The 16,379-nt window shown below is 42.2% G+C and overlaps 1 long non-coding RNA gene across 1 annotated transcript; it reads right to left on the reverse strand.

The window, feature by feature from the left end:
• Positions 1-789: 789 nt before the first annotated feature.
• Positions 790-15,284, reverse strand: LOC138427683 (uncharacterized). Its single transcript, XR_011252133.1, has 5 exons — positions 15,135-15,284; positions 11,683-11,816; positions 9,518-9,638; positions 2,695-3,528; positions 790-1,455 (listed from the first exon to the last, which is right to left on the reverse strand). It is a non-coding gene; the product is annotated as an uncharacterized lncRNA (long non-coding RNA).
• Positions 15,285-16,379: the final 1,095 nt, after the last annotated feature.

The raw sequence follows: 16,379 nt of genomic DNA on the forward strand, positions 1-16,379 counted from the left end.
TGGCCTCAGCTCCACTCCTGTATTGCCTTTGCACCTAGGCCCCAGGCGTCCTTTGGGAGGCCTTAGGGGCCGGTGGGTTCCACACTGCCAAGGGCTCCCATAGTGAGAGGTCTGTTCAAGGGAAGGGATGGGTATATTTGGAGTACAATCCTGTATCAGATGTGAGGCCCACACCTTCACCCTGAACGCTCACTCTGAACCCTCACCCCGAACCCTTACCCTCACCCACGCCCTCACCCTGAACCCTCACCCTCACCCTCTCCCTGAACCCTCACCCTCTCCCTGAACCCTCACCCTCACCCTCTCCCTGAACCCTCACCCTCACCCTCTCCCTGAATCCTCACCCTCATCCTGAATCCTAACCCTCACCCTGAATCCTTACCCTCACCCTCATCCTGAACCCTCACACCTCACCCCTCACCCTAACAAGTTTGGAGGGCTCCTCCACGAACTCTAACCTTTACCCTACCCTAACCGGACCCCCATCCACATCCTAACCCTAACCCACATCATAGTCACGCCCTCAGCCCTATACTTACCCTTGAAGTACCTACCCGCATCTTCTTCATTTTTGACACTTCCCATGCATAACAAAAGACGAGGTTGTAAGGTTTCAAACATGGATCCAAGACCCATTATCCACATAAAAGGGATATAAATACTATGATCATATCATTTAAATCTCTTGCATCACCAAAATACCTCTCCACCACTTATCCAGTCGCCATTGATGGATCACATCTATCTCATACATTTTATAACTTAGCAATCAAATACGCACCAGGACTCTGGGTAATTATAGAGACAAGATTTATTTATACCATAAATATTTCAACAAATTCCACTTTCTACGATGAGTTCAATCTTCACAAAAGTAGGATGAACAGCACCTGTTTCCACTAGGATCCATAGAGCGTGAAAATCTTAATGATGACCACCAGAAAGGTCAGCACGGTTGATATCACAGATTTTTCAGTGTTCCAATACAAGTTCTACCCAAATCCATAAAGAAAGACATACGCATAGGAAACTACAAATTGAAAGCAAGTCTTTTGAGATAAATATTGGACATCAATTGTATGAATCTTTAAGGCATAACTGCAGACATTCTTCAGACATTCTTCAAATTCATAGAATGACAACAAAGTATGGCTACGTACAATCCATTCGGTTTTATGAACCACTCATGAATAACCTCACAAGCCATTTGAAACCAGATGACAATTTCAAATAGCTTTGATCTACAAACAAGGCTGTAAGACAGAAAGTTAAAATCGAAATACATGAAGTAAATCCTCAATAGATATGAAAACATCCCATGGTAGTGAAGTCAATTAGCATTAGTTATTAGGGCTTTCATGCACAGACTCATCTCTGATCGATGTGATCCCAATTCATATTTGGCAAAAAATACGAAAGCTGATCTTAACAGTCATATTATTTTTCTTTGTACCCCTAAAAAGAAAAATGAACATGAAAAACTAAATTAAGCTTGGAGGCTCACATTTCCCAATCGGTATACAAAGCAACAGCATGTCAAACTTTCTAATTCACATATGCATTTAAATGAAATTGGATGAAATACCCCTAAATAAACACATACTTCTATGCCCAATGTTTCACAAGGCAGAAAACGCTCAATGAATGAAACTGAGAGGGTAACAGCCAGGAAGGCCAGGGGTCTCCAAAGGGAGGAAATGGGGTGCAAGTGTCAGACAGTTGTTATCTGTCACTTCCGAGGCAGGAGGAAACAAGCTGTTATCTTTTTTCCCCTTCTTGATACAAATTTAAACAGAGATTTTCTCTTACAATTCTGTGTTGCTATAATGACACCTGGTTCCGCCTGAACTTCACTTTTCTCATACTTTGAGCTGACCAAGGCATTTTTCTCATGGAAAGGTTTGCCTTAAGCTATGTGAATGTACTATGTATTTACCCTAGACTCTATCTTCAAGTAGGTTCTGCCTAAAGGCTCAGAACTGACTTGACAAACCAATATGCTTTACTCATACATGGCTCTCCTGATCTATGTGAATGAAGCTATCCATTTGCTCATATCAATCGTTTTATGGCCCAGGATGACTCACCTGGTGCCACGGTCATCTCCATATATCTTGTGGGTGAGGGGTCTGCTGCCATTCCTTTCTCTAATGAGTAGACTGCTAGTAGCTAGATAACATCCAGCCAAAGATGAGTAGGGGGGCACTCTTTCTGCCCCCTTCTGATGTCTATGTCAGAAGCTTTCTCTCTTTTATACTTTAATAAAACGTTGGGACACAAAAGCTCTGACTGATCAAGCCTCATCACTGGCCCCGGGTTGAATTCTTCCTCTAAGGAGCCCAAGAATTCAAGCATCTTTCATGGTTAGACAACAACCTTTCCAAACAATGGTCTTTTCAAAAAAAAAAAATGATGATAAGTGATGAGTATGCATATGTCTACGAATGAAATGGGACCTATATGTCAAACCACATAAAAATATATCTTCCCTCAACATACATATAACACAACCAGGCCTTCACATGCATCGATTCTCCAACTATCAAGTCATACAAATATGGATGTAAAATATCACAATACATTCCAAAGTTTAAAAGTGATGGATATTGACTTTCGCCCGCTGGTGCTTCTTTTTATGTCATCTCCATTATATTAGCTATGACAACGAATCATGTGCTGTGCGAAGTCACTTACATTGTGTCCAACTCCTTGGGATCATATGGACTAGGCCCCACCAGGCTCCTCTCTCCATGAGATTCTCTAGGCAAAGATACTGGAGGGGGTTGCCATGCTCTCCCTCAGGAGATCTTCCTGCCCCAGGGATGGAATCCATACCTCCCATGTCTCCTGCATGGGTATGTTCTGCATGTTCTTTACCATTAGAACCACCTGGGAAGCCCCAAGACACATGAACATCAGTGGATTTGGGGATCCACGGGGCATATACAGAACCATTCCTCCAACAAAACTGAAGAATGACTTTAAAATCTCAAACAAAACATGAGTATATGTGTTCACAAACTTCATGGAGCAAGGGTTTCTTCGATCTGAAAACTGGCATCGATGAAGGACTGTGTGAAGAATACTTCAAAGTCTATTTGGCAAACACAGCCTACGTTGGCTATATTTAGTCCTCAGTTGAATGGAATGTCATGAGTACTGGTCATTTCAAATAAGTAGCCTATGACGCTGTTTACACTTATTGGGACGCGTGGTATACCACATTCACACATTTCAGTAGCATTGGTGCAAAAACGATACATTTCTCAGGGGAAGCTTCTACATGGACTCCTGGGATCAGAGCTCTAACTCATACACACATACTTTTCCTTTTAAAATGATCCTGCATGATAAGCAAACAAAACACTGGATGAACACCTAGACGGTGAGCTCTGTACTAAATGATTTTAAAGCCAGTAGATGGAATGAGCTGATGAGGAAGACTACAAACGAGTCATCTTCTTCAACTTGGTCAAACTGCTCATAGTCATACAAGTGAATGAAAAGTTGAGCCTGTTGTCATTAAATCTGTTTAAAAGAAATAGAATAATAAAACAAATTAGTAAATCTTATTTTCTTAATAAACATTGTATTATTTCTGCACAGCTTTGTTACTGGCATGAATAGAATATCTACAATAATAACTTGTCACAGTGAAATGGATTCACATTCGATATCGATTCACATCTATAATTGATGCCATAGCTGTTTGATACTATTGCTTGAATGAATGCAACTTATGTGACTTCACAAACTACAAACACGACTAACATAATAGGTATTAAAAAACCTTGAGTGACATGAGCGTGAAGACTTAGTAGAGTTGCTCTCAAGAATAATGATACTATTATTCGCTCTAGCCATAGTACTGGAATCTGTACATTAACACCCCTGCAAAACAAAAGGAAAGGATAGAATAATAATAAAGGAACTTCATAACTATATTCCTACTGTAAACATTCAACACTATGTTTTCTTTTAAACTGACTTTCATATTTGGTCTACTGTAACCTCTTCTGTGTTCATTTTATGCTAAACTTATTGCTAACAGTAAAATTACCATACGAGCTCTAATTAATTTTTTTTTTTACTTGCAAAGCTACTGATAGAACCAAAGGCCAATATCTACATCAAACAGGAGAAACGGAATGGAAACTGTAAACAATTTTATGGAAGAACATTTCCGTGCTCCTATTCAGTCAAATGGGCATTCAAAAGGATGTGATTTTTCTGAAAGTTTATTTCAGAAACTTGGAATTGGATGACTGCAAACAATAAAACTAACAATATATTGATACATAATATTAATAATATACAGTGGGTCATTCTTTTTTTATTCTGCCACAGCTAACAGACAGAAAGTCAGTTGTCATAACTACTACTAACATAAGACCCTCACCGATAAGTGAAGATATATAGGAAAATCCATAATAGCTCTAAAAACCATCAAAGATAAAATGGTAATTAAAAAATACACTGACAGTTTAGCTGGTATAAGAAACAGGATGATTATGAAAGCAAAGCCAACAATCATGGATAGGCCATGGAAGCCCGTGGCTGTCACCAGTGTTGACTTATATCCTTCATCTGAGGTTGTTAAAAGCGCTTGGTAAAATCCAGAGGTTTGCAGCAGTGGTAACCTCCTGAACAGACTGAAATAAAAAGGGTTTCCAGAATATCCTGATGATTTCCATCTACTAGGCTGTGATGAGCTCAAGCAATGCATACTCCAGAGGACAGAAGACAGACAGGTTGGGAACACGTCTACTGCACTTACGGAGAAAGGGAATGTTGCTGCTCAGCCTAGTACAAGTGTAGAAGCAACACCTTGGTGATTCGACCTTTAAAGACTCGATACATATGAGAACGACTGGTATGAATAAACCTTCAGAAGTGCTTTCTCAGACCTCCTCCCATCATAAGCACAAGCATAATGAAAACGCTGAGTTTTCATGGTCTCACCCAAAATAAGACTCACTTATGGCTTTGCTTTGAGAATAGTTGAACTACTCATTGTTCAAGAGAAATGATCCTTTCTTCTCTGAAGATTTGTGAATCATTCACAGGGTGTGGTGAATAAACTACTTAAGGGTCTAATACATAAAAATGCAATAGGCTAAGCACAGAGATGTTTTTCTCCCTTTCTCAAAGGATGGAACATTTTGTATTTGCACTGATTTTATGTCTTGACTTCATGTACAATTATATACTGATTTTTTTAGTTGACATACAATAGGACTAAAAATATTGATATAATACTGATAACTCATGTTGGTATGTGTGGTTGTCACATAGGATTCACAGGAGATTTAAATTCACAGTTGTCAACGTAAAGGATGAATGCTATTTAGCTTCTTCGTGAATCTAGACCACGAATGAAGAGTTTTCCTCAACATATTTCACTGAGAGAAATACAAGGATGATAGGCATAATACTATGCTTCGACTCATGGATATCTAAGCATTGCTCACAATACAGATCTGATTTTCAACATCAGGGTTCTTTCAGTGTCCTTGAACAGCATTTGTTTTTCTGTATACAGAAGAAAAAACTCATGAGTATCAAACTGGTTCACATAAAACATGTGTATGAATTGTTATCTTCCTGAACCAGGGATCAAACCCACATCACTTCCCCCTCCTGCACTGGTAGGCAGATTTTTTATTTATCAACTGTGCCACCTAGGAATCGACATACATTTCAAGGACCACTGCCATCAGCTTCTACTGTTCATGACCAAAGTAGGAGAAACAACATTGGAAGAAGTACTCATAAGGGTACTCATAGGAAGTACTCATAAGTCAAGGAACTGTTATACTGGGTACTCTCGTTGTTACTGGGACAAGTCAGTTCCTCCGATGATGATGGGTATAACTGAAAAATTATTACAAATGCATGGGCTGCGATGTCTACGTGATAAATGTGTTCCTCTTATACTATTGCTTCAGGGATGCCTACTTCAGCATGAAGGAATGCACTTCAAGGGATGCCCGCTATTCCAGCTCAAGCAACAGATAGTGAAGTGCAGATCATTGTCCTTTGTTGAAAATAATCAGCACTTTGTCAACATAGGGAACATGCCAGAGGGACCCTTGGGATGGAACTCTAAAAACAGGTTGGGCCCTCTTTTTGCCAAGCCCTGCGATAAAATACAAATCAGAAAAAGAAAAATAGCATCGGTTTTGTCAGGACTTCCTCATCTTTTCTTTCTCGGTAGCAGGAAGCAGACATTGAGGCCAGAGGACTGCAGGATTTCATTGTGAACTAACGTTGGGTGGGGTGGAAGCTCATCACTCTAGTAAGAATGTGGTTCAATAAAATGGAATTTCATTCACTTCATGGACATAGAGTTCTATAATCCTTCATTAAGGAATTCAATAAGCTATATTTCCTTACACCTTCACAATCTCTTGGTTTACGAGAACATCAATTGCTAGTCCAGCACTTATACAATGAGTGTTACAGGTAGTATGAATGTATAAATGATGATGAGCAATGACAGGAAGTTTATTTAATCTCTGTTTGAATTCTTGATTTTTTATATAATTTTTTATAATATCCTTACAGATGTGAATATTTTACTGACATGTATAAATACACGTTGAGTAGTGCTATGATAACTCATAGTGTTGGCACAATAAATATCATGGTTACTATGTGCTTTTCATATATTCCTTTTGAGATTCTCTTCCATTATACATTATCATAAGATATTTAATAGTTTCCTAAACTGTACAGTAGGTCCTTGTGGCTTCTTTTATATATAGTAATGTACTTGTTAATAATTCAAACAAAAACTGGTACACAAATACTCATAGTGACATTCACAATAGCTCAAAGGTAGAACTCATTCAAGTGTCCGTTGGTGGGAGACTGAATATGCAACACAAGGTATATTCAGAAGCTTGAACGGTATTCCACCATACGAAAAAGTACATTAAATGGTGCTGCCACTCTGCAAGACATTACAGAAATGACTCCAAAACAAACACATGGAATAAATACATAGTTCGATTCCAATTCAAGCTATGTACCCAAAAGGATTGGGAAAGGGGGCTGAAAAAATGGATACTTCTTCCGTCATACTCACAACAGCATGATTCACACTGGCAAACAAACAGAAGTGATCTAAGTGTCCATGGCAGCCAATTCCATAAACAAACTGTGGTATACACACAATGGAATCTGATTCGGCCCTTCAAAGTCAGTAATTCTGACAATGCGACAATGTGGACAAACCTTATGGTCATTAGATCATGTGAAATAAACCAGACCAAGAAAAGACAAACGTTCTGTGATTCCACTCATACGAGATATCCAAACAAGTCAAATCTGTCAGAAATAGCAGAGAGTGATTCCGACCGATCGAAAAGAGTTCATGTTTCATGGACCTCAGTTTCCCTTGGAAAAACTGACTTCCCGTGATATCTCCAAAACCAATTAGACAAATAATTGGAAGCTATATCCAGTCAAATGAATGTAGACATAATGTTATATACAGTGTACACCAAACTCACTCAAACTTCTTAACAGACAAAAGGCAAAACTGTATCTATGGTACCTCAGCTTAGCTTAAAACTGTATCTACAGTACCTCACTTCTGCTTATAAAATTTAACAACAACAACAACAACACACTAAAGTCTATCCAAAAAAGGATATAAAACATATATAACATTAACTTTAAAGAATTAGACATTTAAACTGTGAAAAACCTTATTCACAAAACTTAAACACAAGCCACAGGAAAATATATTTATAAAATACATATCTGATAAAGGATTGTACTCCAAATATACCAAAAAATCTAGAACAATCTCATAAAAAATGTATACACCTAAACACCTGGCCTACAAAAATATAAAGATAGCAAATAAGCCTATCAAAAAGACTCAAAATCACATATCATTAGGAAATTACAAACTAAAATAACAGTGAGGTAGCACTGCACACCTATTAGATCCAGTAAACTCAAAAAAAAAAAACGGGGGTAGGGCACAACTTCTCCGGTGGCTCAGTGGTAAAGAATCTGCCTGACAATGCAAGACACTCTAGTTTGATCCCTTACCCCAGAAGATCCCACATGCCACAGAGAAACATAGCTGGATTTTTCCACAGCTAAACAAAGCTCACCTGTGACCTGAATACTATATGGCTAGCACTTACTAAACAGCTTTGAAAACGTCCAGACAAAAAGTATCACATGATTATATACAACAGCTCTACTTGTAATAACTAAAAACTTTCAAATATCAGGATGTCTTCAGTAGATGACAGTGTAAACAAATGGGGATACATCCAAAGTGAAGGGGAGCAAATGCTACCACAAAATATACCACCTCAGCATGAGAATTAGTGGGACCCAATTAACTTTTTTTTTTAGAGGACACATGATCATCTCTGAAACCCAAGTTCAAGACAGCTCTTCTGTGAGTCACATTTACCAGAGAAATCTCATTTCAAAGGAATCCTCTCTATATGCCAGATAGAAGGATGAGACACAGTCTTTTGAAACTCTTTTTTCTTTTCTATCGATAGGGAAAGCTAAGCCGTAAATCTGCACAACAACCATACCCTTCCTTTCCTTTGGTTGTATCTGTAAAATATTTGTTTCTTTTTTAATTTGGCTGCGCCAGGTCAACCTTCATTGAGGTAAGCCAGATATTTAGCTACAACATGCAAATTCTCCTTTGTGGCATGGGAGATCTAGCTCTTGGATCAGGGAATGAACCTGGGCCTCCTTCTTTGGGAGTGTCCAGTCTCAGCCACTGGACCACCAGAAAGTGCCTGTTTTGTTTTCAGATGAAGATGGAATCTAAGGTGATATCTTGGGCCATTTCAGTCACTGACTCAGTTTCCTGAGTTTCTCCAAAGCACGCACAAGGTGCACATTATTAAACTGGTTTGCAAAACAAGAAAAGGTTGTCTGCTACAACACTGTATGCTTACAAATATCTAAATGGTAAATGGCATATTATTTATTTTTAATTACTATGGGGGGGGGGGAGAAAGAATGCAGGATTCATACATGTTACCACATGAATAAATATTAAAACCATCTTCAGTGAAAAAGAAATCCACATAGAAAAGGCCACCCAGAACCCTTATTCACCATGTCTGCTTTCAATCCATCAAGTTTGTCCAAATAACTGAAAATCTCAGTAACACTCTAAATAAAGAAAAAAGGATGACGATGGAAACAAAAGATATATTCATACACTTGAACAATTGCTAAAAGTGGAAGTGGGGCAGTGGATTACATTATAATGTAGGTACCATATGATTTCCTGATTTTGGAGATTATGTGCTGGTTCTGCAGAAGGTACCCATTTTGGATAAAACACATAGAGTATTTTAGATGATGTGGCAAATGCTAGCACTTGTTCCCATTGCTAGGCATTTTCTGTACATTTTAAATGACTGGAAAGTATACTAGGTTTCAAAACAACCATGTCAATACCACAAAAGAAATTTAGAGCAGACAGGCAGGAAACTTTCTGATACAGGCCAAGACTTACCCAGATGAAGTTCAAGGGAAGCTGCGATGCTCACTGCCCGTGAAGGAGTCCACGTGGAATGAAGAAGTAGTGTGGGAAGTCTATTAGTAACCACCATGTCTTGGGTCCTCTGGATGACCTACTGCAGGAGAAACAGATCTTACAGATAAAATGTTCCACATCACTTCACAAAAAGTTGTTAGACTACATTCAGTAAAGCTGAATCATTTTGGATTAATTTACAATCATAAAATACTACCCTTTACAGTCCAAAAATCACTTGCATTTCTATACACTAATAACAATCAGAAAAAAATATTAAGAAAATCCCACTTAAATAAAACATCTAGCAACAAACTTAATCAAGAACATAAAAAACCAGTAGTCAGAAAACTAGAAGGCACTGATAAAGAAACCAAAGAAAATACAAACACACAGAAAATTATTCCACGCTCATGCACTGGAACAATGAGGAATTAAAAGGTCCATTCCAACCAAAGTCATCAACAAATACACGGACTGCAATCACAAAATAATATTCAATGGCATTTTTCACAGAAATAGAAATATTCCTAATATTAGGCTGCTACTGTTGAACAGGACCTTAAACGGCCAAAAAGACTCTGAGAAAGAGGAACACAGCTGGAGGCATCTTCCTATCCCTCTTCAAACTACATCACGGAGCTGTAGTGACCACCACAGTGAGGAACTGGCAGGAACACAGACACATGGACTCCAGGAGAGAATAGAGAGCCCAGAAACGAACCCACCTGTACATGGTCAGTTCCTGAAAATCAAACCAGGAACGAGCGAAGAGGAAAGGACAGTCTTCTCAAGAAACAGTGACAGGAAAATGGCCACCTACACGGAAGAACATCAGTGTTCATCCTCTACATCATCTAACGCAAATCTAACTGAAAACCCACCGCTTTGCACACGGAGCTCTTTCCCCCTGAGTCCTCTGAGATGGACCTCCAGTCAGCCCTCAGCTGGACACAGGAAACGTCTACTCCATCCTCATTTTTCGCTCTTGCAGCGCCTCCCTGCTGGTGGGCACTGAGGCAACCCTGCTCCTCTCAGCCTGGATGCAGCCCTGTTATCCAGAAGCCTGAGCCCCGATGGTCCTGAGGAGACAAAGCTCCCGCCAGCTGCTCACGGAGCAGAGTCTAAAGGCAAAGCGTCCTGCGCCCGCGGGTCAGAGGGGCCTTTGGCGCCCCCTGCGGGCCACAAGAGAAGAGCGGGCAGCCCGGTGCTCACAGACCTCAGAGGGCTCACCCAGAAGCAGCTCTGCTGCGAGCACTCAGACTGGAAGCCCAAACTGAAATGGAGCAGAATAGCTCCATGACCCTCCGCAAAACATGGCTAAGGAACAATCAGAGCCTGCATGGAATGCAGCCATAAAAAGGAACACATTTGAGTTTGTTCTAATAAAGGGGAGGGAAGTCAGTCAAAGAGAGAAAAACATGGAATCTAGAAGGATGGTACTGACGAGTCTGTTCACAGAGCAGCAATGGAGGTGCAGACATAGAGAACAGACTTACAGACGAGGGTGGGGAACAAGAGGGAGAGGGTGAGATGAATGGAGAGAGCAGCATGGATGCAGGTACACCTACATTTGTAAATAGACAACCAATGGGAATTTGCTGTATGATTCAGGGAACTCAAACTGGGGCTCAGTAGTAACCTGGAGAGGTGGGAATGCGTGCGAGGTGGGAGGGAGATTCAAGAGCAAGAGGACATAGGTACACCTATGGTTAATTCATGTGGATGTATGACAAATCAAACCAATATTGTAAAGCAATGATCAATCAACTAAAAGAAATAACTTTAAAAAAATATGAACATAAACACAAACTTTGCAACAAGGTAACTCCATTTAAAAAACTATAGAATTTTAGAAAACTGCAAAAGTTCTACATGACCGTTGGTCTGGTGATCAGGTCTAACATACACAAAACAAGCCAACTTACCAAATTATGAATATAAATTATTTAAAACATTGCCTTTTATCATTTCATACATTTACCCTGTGGAGGACCTTACTCGAGAGAACCAAAAACAAACTGTTAAATGAACCACGGACCACCCACCCTGGCCAGGCAACAGAGAAAAGAAAACACTTGCAGGAATCATCTTACAACAGGAGGTCCTGGGAAGGAACAAGGAACGAACAAGCTACCACCAACCAGAATTCTGGAGAGGTCAGGAGATGGGAGGCTCCAGTTCAGAGGTCCTACCAACCTCCCAGGATCCACTTCGCTGGAATCCATCTCAGCTGAGTGATGCGTGTGCCCCCAAGAAGGATCCCAATTCAGAATGCCTGGCAAGAGACAAACCAGAAATGAGCCCGATGACCATAAAACCTGAGACTGTGAGCCACGTGACAGAGTGGTTCTCTCCGTTTCCCTCACCCTCCTGCCCTCCACCCTGGCAGCCCTTCCCAATAAAGCCTCTCGCTTGGACAGCACTCCTCTCCTCAGACAACTCATTGCCCAGTGTCAGACAAGAACTCACTCTCAAGCCCTGAAAGGGATCCCCCTTCCTTCATCAAAAGCAATATCCAGGAGAAAATATCTTCAAAACGCTATCTTGCAGAGAAGGAAATCAGAGAAGGCAATGGCAGCCCACTCCAGTACCATTGCCTGGAGAATCCCACGGACAGAGGAGCCTGGTAGGCTGCAACCCCGGGGTCACTAAGAGACGGACACGACTTCACTGAGTGGCTTCACTTTCACTTTTCACTTTCATGCACTGGAGAAGGACATGGCAACCCACTCCAGTGTTCTTGCCTGGAGAATCCCAGGGACAGAGGAGCCTGGTAGGCTGCTGTCTATGGGATCGCGCAGAGTCAGGCACGACTGAAGCGACGCAGCAGCAGCAGCAGCAGCAGCAGCAGCAGCAGCAGCAGCAGCAGCAGCAGCAGAGAAGGAAATGGCACCACCTGCAGTACTCTGGTCTCAGAAATCCCAGGGACAGAGGAGCTTGGTGGGCTACAGTCCAAAAGCAGGGCATTTCTGATGGGAGGAAACAGTCCCAGGGAAGCTGAGCTGCTCACCAAAGGCCCCAGAGCTTTGGATAGCACACCAGAGCTGGGGCTGAGGATTCCCAGCTGCCATGCCTCTTGATCCTGGCCTCTTTCACTAGATACATGTGTGGAAAACTAGTCTAAAATATGCCCTGGTGGTTCCATAGTAAAGAATCCACCCCCCGGTGCTGGAGATGCATGTGCGATCCCTAGGATGGGAAGATCCCACATCCTATGGAGCCCGTGTGCCACAACAGCCGAGCGAGCCTGTGCTCTAGATCCTGGAAGCCACGATGCCGAGTTCACATGCTGCAGCCACTGAAGCCCGTGAGCCTGTGCCCCTCAACAAGAGGAGACACTGCAGTGAGAAGCCTGCAAACCACTAGTTATGGCCCATGCTCACCAAAACTAGAGAAAAGCCCACACACAAAGAGGCAACACAGCCAACAATCAATAAAACTGTTTTCCTAAAACAATGCATATCTGACAAAGAAACTGTATTCGAATTGTCCAAGAACACTAGAGCAAACAAGCCCATTCATAATTGGTAGCGACTGAAATAGACACCTGGCCACTGAGGGTATACTGATAGTAAACTATCATACAAAAACATACTCAAGATACTGGTGCAATGCATGCAGAGCCCCCTTTGAAAGACAATCTGACAGTTTTTTTTTCAGTAACCACGTGGGACAAGCACTGAATTCTGTGTATGACAAGCGGTGGAAGCCAGGTATCTTACCATTGGAATGCAAAGTTACAGATAAACAAAAGGAAACGTTACAATGTCCATGTCGTGGTGGATCAGGTTGGAGACATCACAAATTACCTTTAACTGAATATGTTCAAAGGTGAGCTGGAATACATGTATATATATATATATATATATCCATGTATTGTCAGCTGAGCATATTGAGCTCCTACATGTATGTTTTAAATATCATTCTCTAATAAAAGGGAACAGGAAACATCTCCAATGGCCCGGTGGTAAAGAATCTGCCTACCGATGCAGGGAACACGGGTTCAATTCCTGTGTAGGAGATTCCACACGCCCAGGGGCAATGAAGCCCTTGAACAGCTCTTGAAGTTTGCATGCTCCAGAGCCCAAGTTCTGCAAACAGAGAAAGCACTGCAATGAGAAGCCATGGCACAGCAACTAGAGGGTAGCCTCTGCTCACTACAACTAGACAAACGAGCAATAAAGACCCAGCACAGTCAAAAATAATGTAATGTTTAAAAAAAGGACAGTTCTTTGAAGAAATGACTGAGACTAGGGGTGAGACTGTAAATATATGAGACAGGGTCATCTTAAATTATGAGAAATTAAAGAAACTAAAGACAACTATCAAGCTGTCCAAACTGATACAAATGAATGATGACACAGTGTTATCTGTATACACCAGCAAATAACAATCTGAAAAGGAATTTAAACAAACGATTCCCTTTCAGTCATGTCAACATTAATAAAAGACTTTGCTATGGACAGAATGAGGATAACAAGACTGGCACACTGGAAATGATACATGATTGCTGAAAAATACCCTAAAGACATGGACAGATATGCCATAGCGATGAAAAGGCTTCAGTTGGCAATACCATGGAATGCATCTTCAATCTGAAATGAAGATTCAATATGAATTTCAAAAGGCTGAAAGGTGGTTGCTAAACCACAAAAGATGCCAGCATTCTTGGACTCCAGAGGAGAATTCAATCCAGGGCAAGTGACGAAGCTTGATGGCTCAGAGGTTTTCTGTTAAAAAGTTTTATTAAAATATAAAAGAGATCGAGAGAGCTGCTGACGTAGACAGTAAAAGGGGGAAGAGTACCCCCTGCTAGTCTTTAGCCAGATGTTATAGAGCCACTAGCAGTCTGCTAATGAAAGAAAGACAATGTGTCAGAGAATGGCACCAGGCCCCTCACCCACAGCATGCATTGAGATAACATTGGCAGCAGATGAGTCATCCCAGGCCATAAAATGATGGACATGAATCTTGAAGAAAGGCAGATTTCCAAGCAAATATATAGTTTCATTCACATAGATTAAGAGAACAAGGTATGAGTAAAACATACTGGTTTGTCAAGTTTTTTCTGAGCCTTTAGGGGAAACTGACCTGAAGACAGAGCCTTGGGTAAATACATAGTACATTAGCATACCTTAAGACAAACATTTCCATAAGAAAAATGCATTGCTTAGTTCAAGGTTTGAGGAAAGTTAAATTCAGGTGGAGCCAGGAGTGGTCATGGCAACACAGAAATTTCTGAGAAACCTTTTAAATTTGTATCAACATGGAGAAAAAAAAATGCAGCACTCTTTTGTCTCCTCCGGCCTCTTAAGAGAGAGAAAAAAACGTCTGACACTTGCAGTCTATTTTCTCTGTCTGGAGACCCCTGGCCTTCCTGCCTGTTATCCTCTCCAGGCCTGTAGGAAGCAATACACTAGGCTGCTTGGGAAAACCGCGCGGGTCTGAGCTTTATGCAAAGGGGTAAAGCAGTAAAACCCTTGACCTCAAAGGCGAGGCTTTTCTGCGACCGCCATTTTAGTCGGCTCCGAGACTGCAAACAAAGAGGGCAGAATACATGGTTCCCTGCTCCGCCCAGTCCGAGTTCCCTTACCTGTGGCCCACAGCCCTGCGCTCTGCTCGCTGGATGCCAATCGACGGGGACCCAGGAGCCCACGAAACGAGCATTCCCAGCTGCAATGGCGAGCCCTGAGAGCCCTGGCCCCCGACGCGCCGCCATGTTCATCCCGCCCCAGACCCGCTCACGTGAGCCGCGCTCCTGACCAGCAGCCCAGGCTCGCCCCGCCCCCGACGCGCTCACGGTGCGCCCCACCCCCACGCCCCCTTCCAGGACAGGCCCGCGGGACCGCGACTGCCTCCAGGTGAAACACAAGGACAAGCAAATCCACCCCACCGAGACAATCCAAGCTTTTTCTCAGCTGATCTGTCTATGATTTAGGGATAAAACTATGACTATAGAAAGCAAAGATGACCTAGGACAGCCATGATAGTCTATAGAGCCAGACCCTGGCGGGCAGAGGCTTGAAGAGGGTCCGGGAGCTCTGTCAGAACAGCAAGCCTCTGTAGCGTAGCGGTTAGGTGCACTGGTGAGCAGGCAGACGATGGTCTGTAAGTCAGGAGTTCAAGTCTGCAGCTTAACTCTTTTGCTCTTAGGGGGCGGGGGACAGCAACAGGCGGGACTTAGACCAAAAACGTTTATTTTTATTTTAGAGGTTTATTGTTTAGCTTAGGGTTAGGGTTCGGGCAACCCCCCAACTTGTTCAGGTTCGGGTTCAGGGTTAGGGTTAGAATTTGGGGATCCCCCCTCTTCTAAGAGTTCGGGTTTGGGTTAGGGTTCATGTCAGGGTCAGGGTTCGGGTTACGGTTAGGGTTAGCATTAGTGTTGGGGTTACAGCTTAAAGTGAGCCCTAATAGGGCCCATAGTTCTTTATTAGCCTGCCCTGGCGGGCCGAGGCTTGAAGAGGGTTCGGGAGCCCTGCTGAAAGCAGCAAGCCTCTGTATCATAGGGGTTAGGCGGGCCAGTAGGCGGGCAGACTATGGCCTGTAAATCAGGAGTTCAAGTCTCCAGTCTGACCTTTTCGCTTTTAAGGGGCAGGGGACTGCAAGAGCCAGGGCTTAGACCAGAAAATTTTTTTATTTTAGAGGTTTATTGTTAAGCTTAGGGTTAGGGTTCGGGCAACCCCCCCCCCCACTTGTTAGGGTTCGGGTTCAGGTTAGAATTCGGGGACCCCCCTCTTCTTAGAGTTCGGGTTTGGGTTAGGGTTCATGTCAGGGTCAGGGTTCGGGTTACGGTTAGGGTTGGCATTAACTCTAGGGTTACAGGTAAAGTGAGCGCTAA

The sequence above is a fragment of the Ovis canadensis genome, chromosome 22 (assembly GCF_042477335.2).
Source record: "Ovis canadensis isolate MfBH-ARS-UI-01 breed Bighorn chromosome 22, ARS-UI_OviCan_v2, whole genome shotgun sequence".
NCBI lineage: Eukaryota > Metazoa > Chordata > Mammalia > Artiodactyla > Bovidae > Ovis > Ovis canadensis.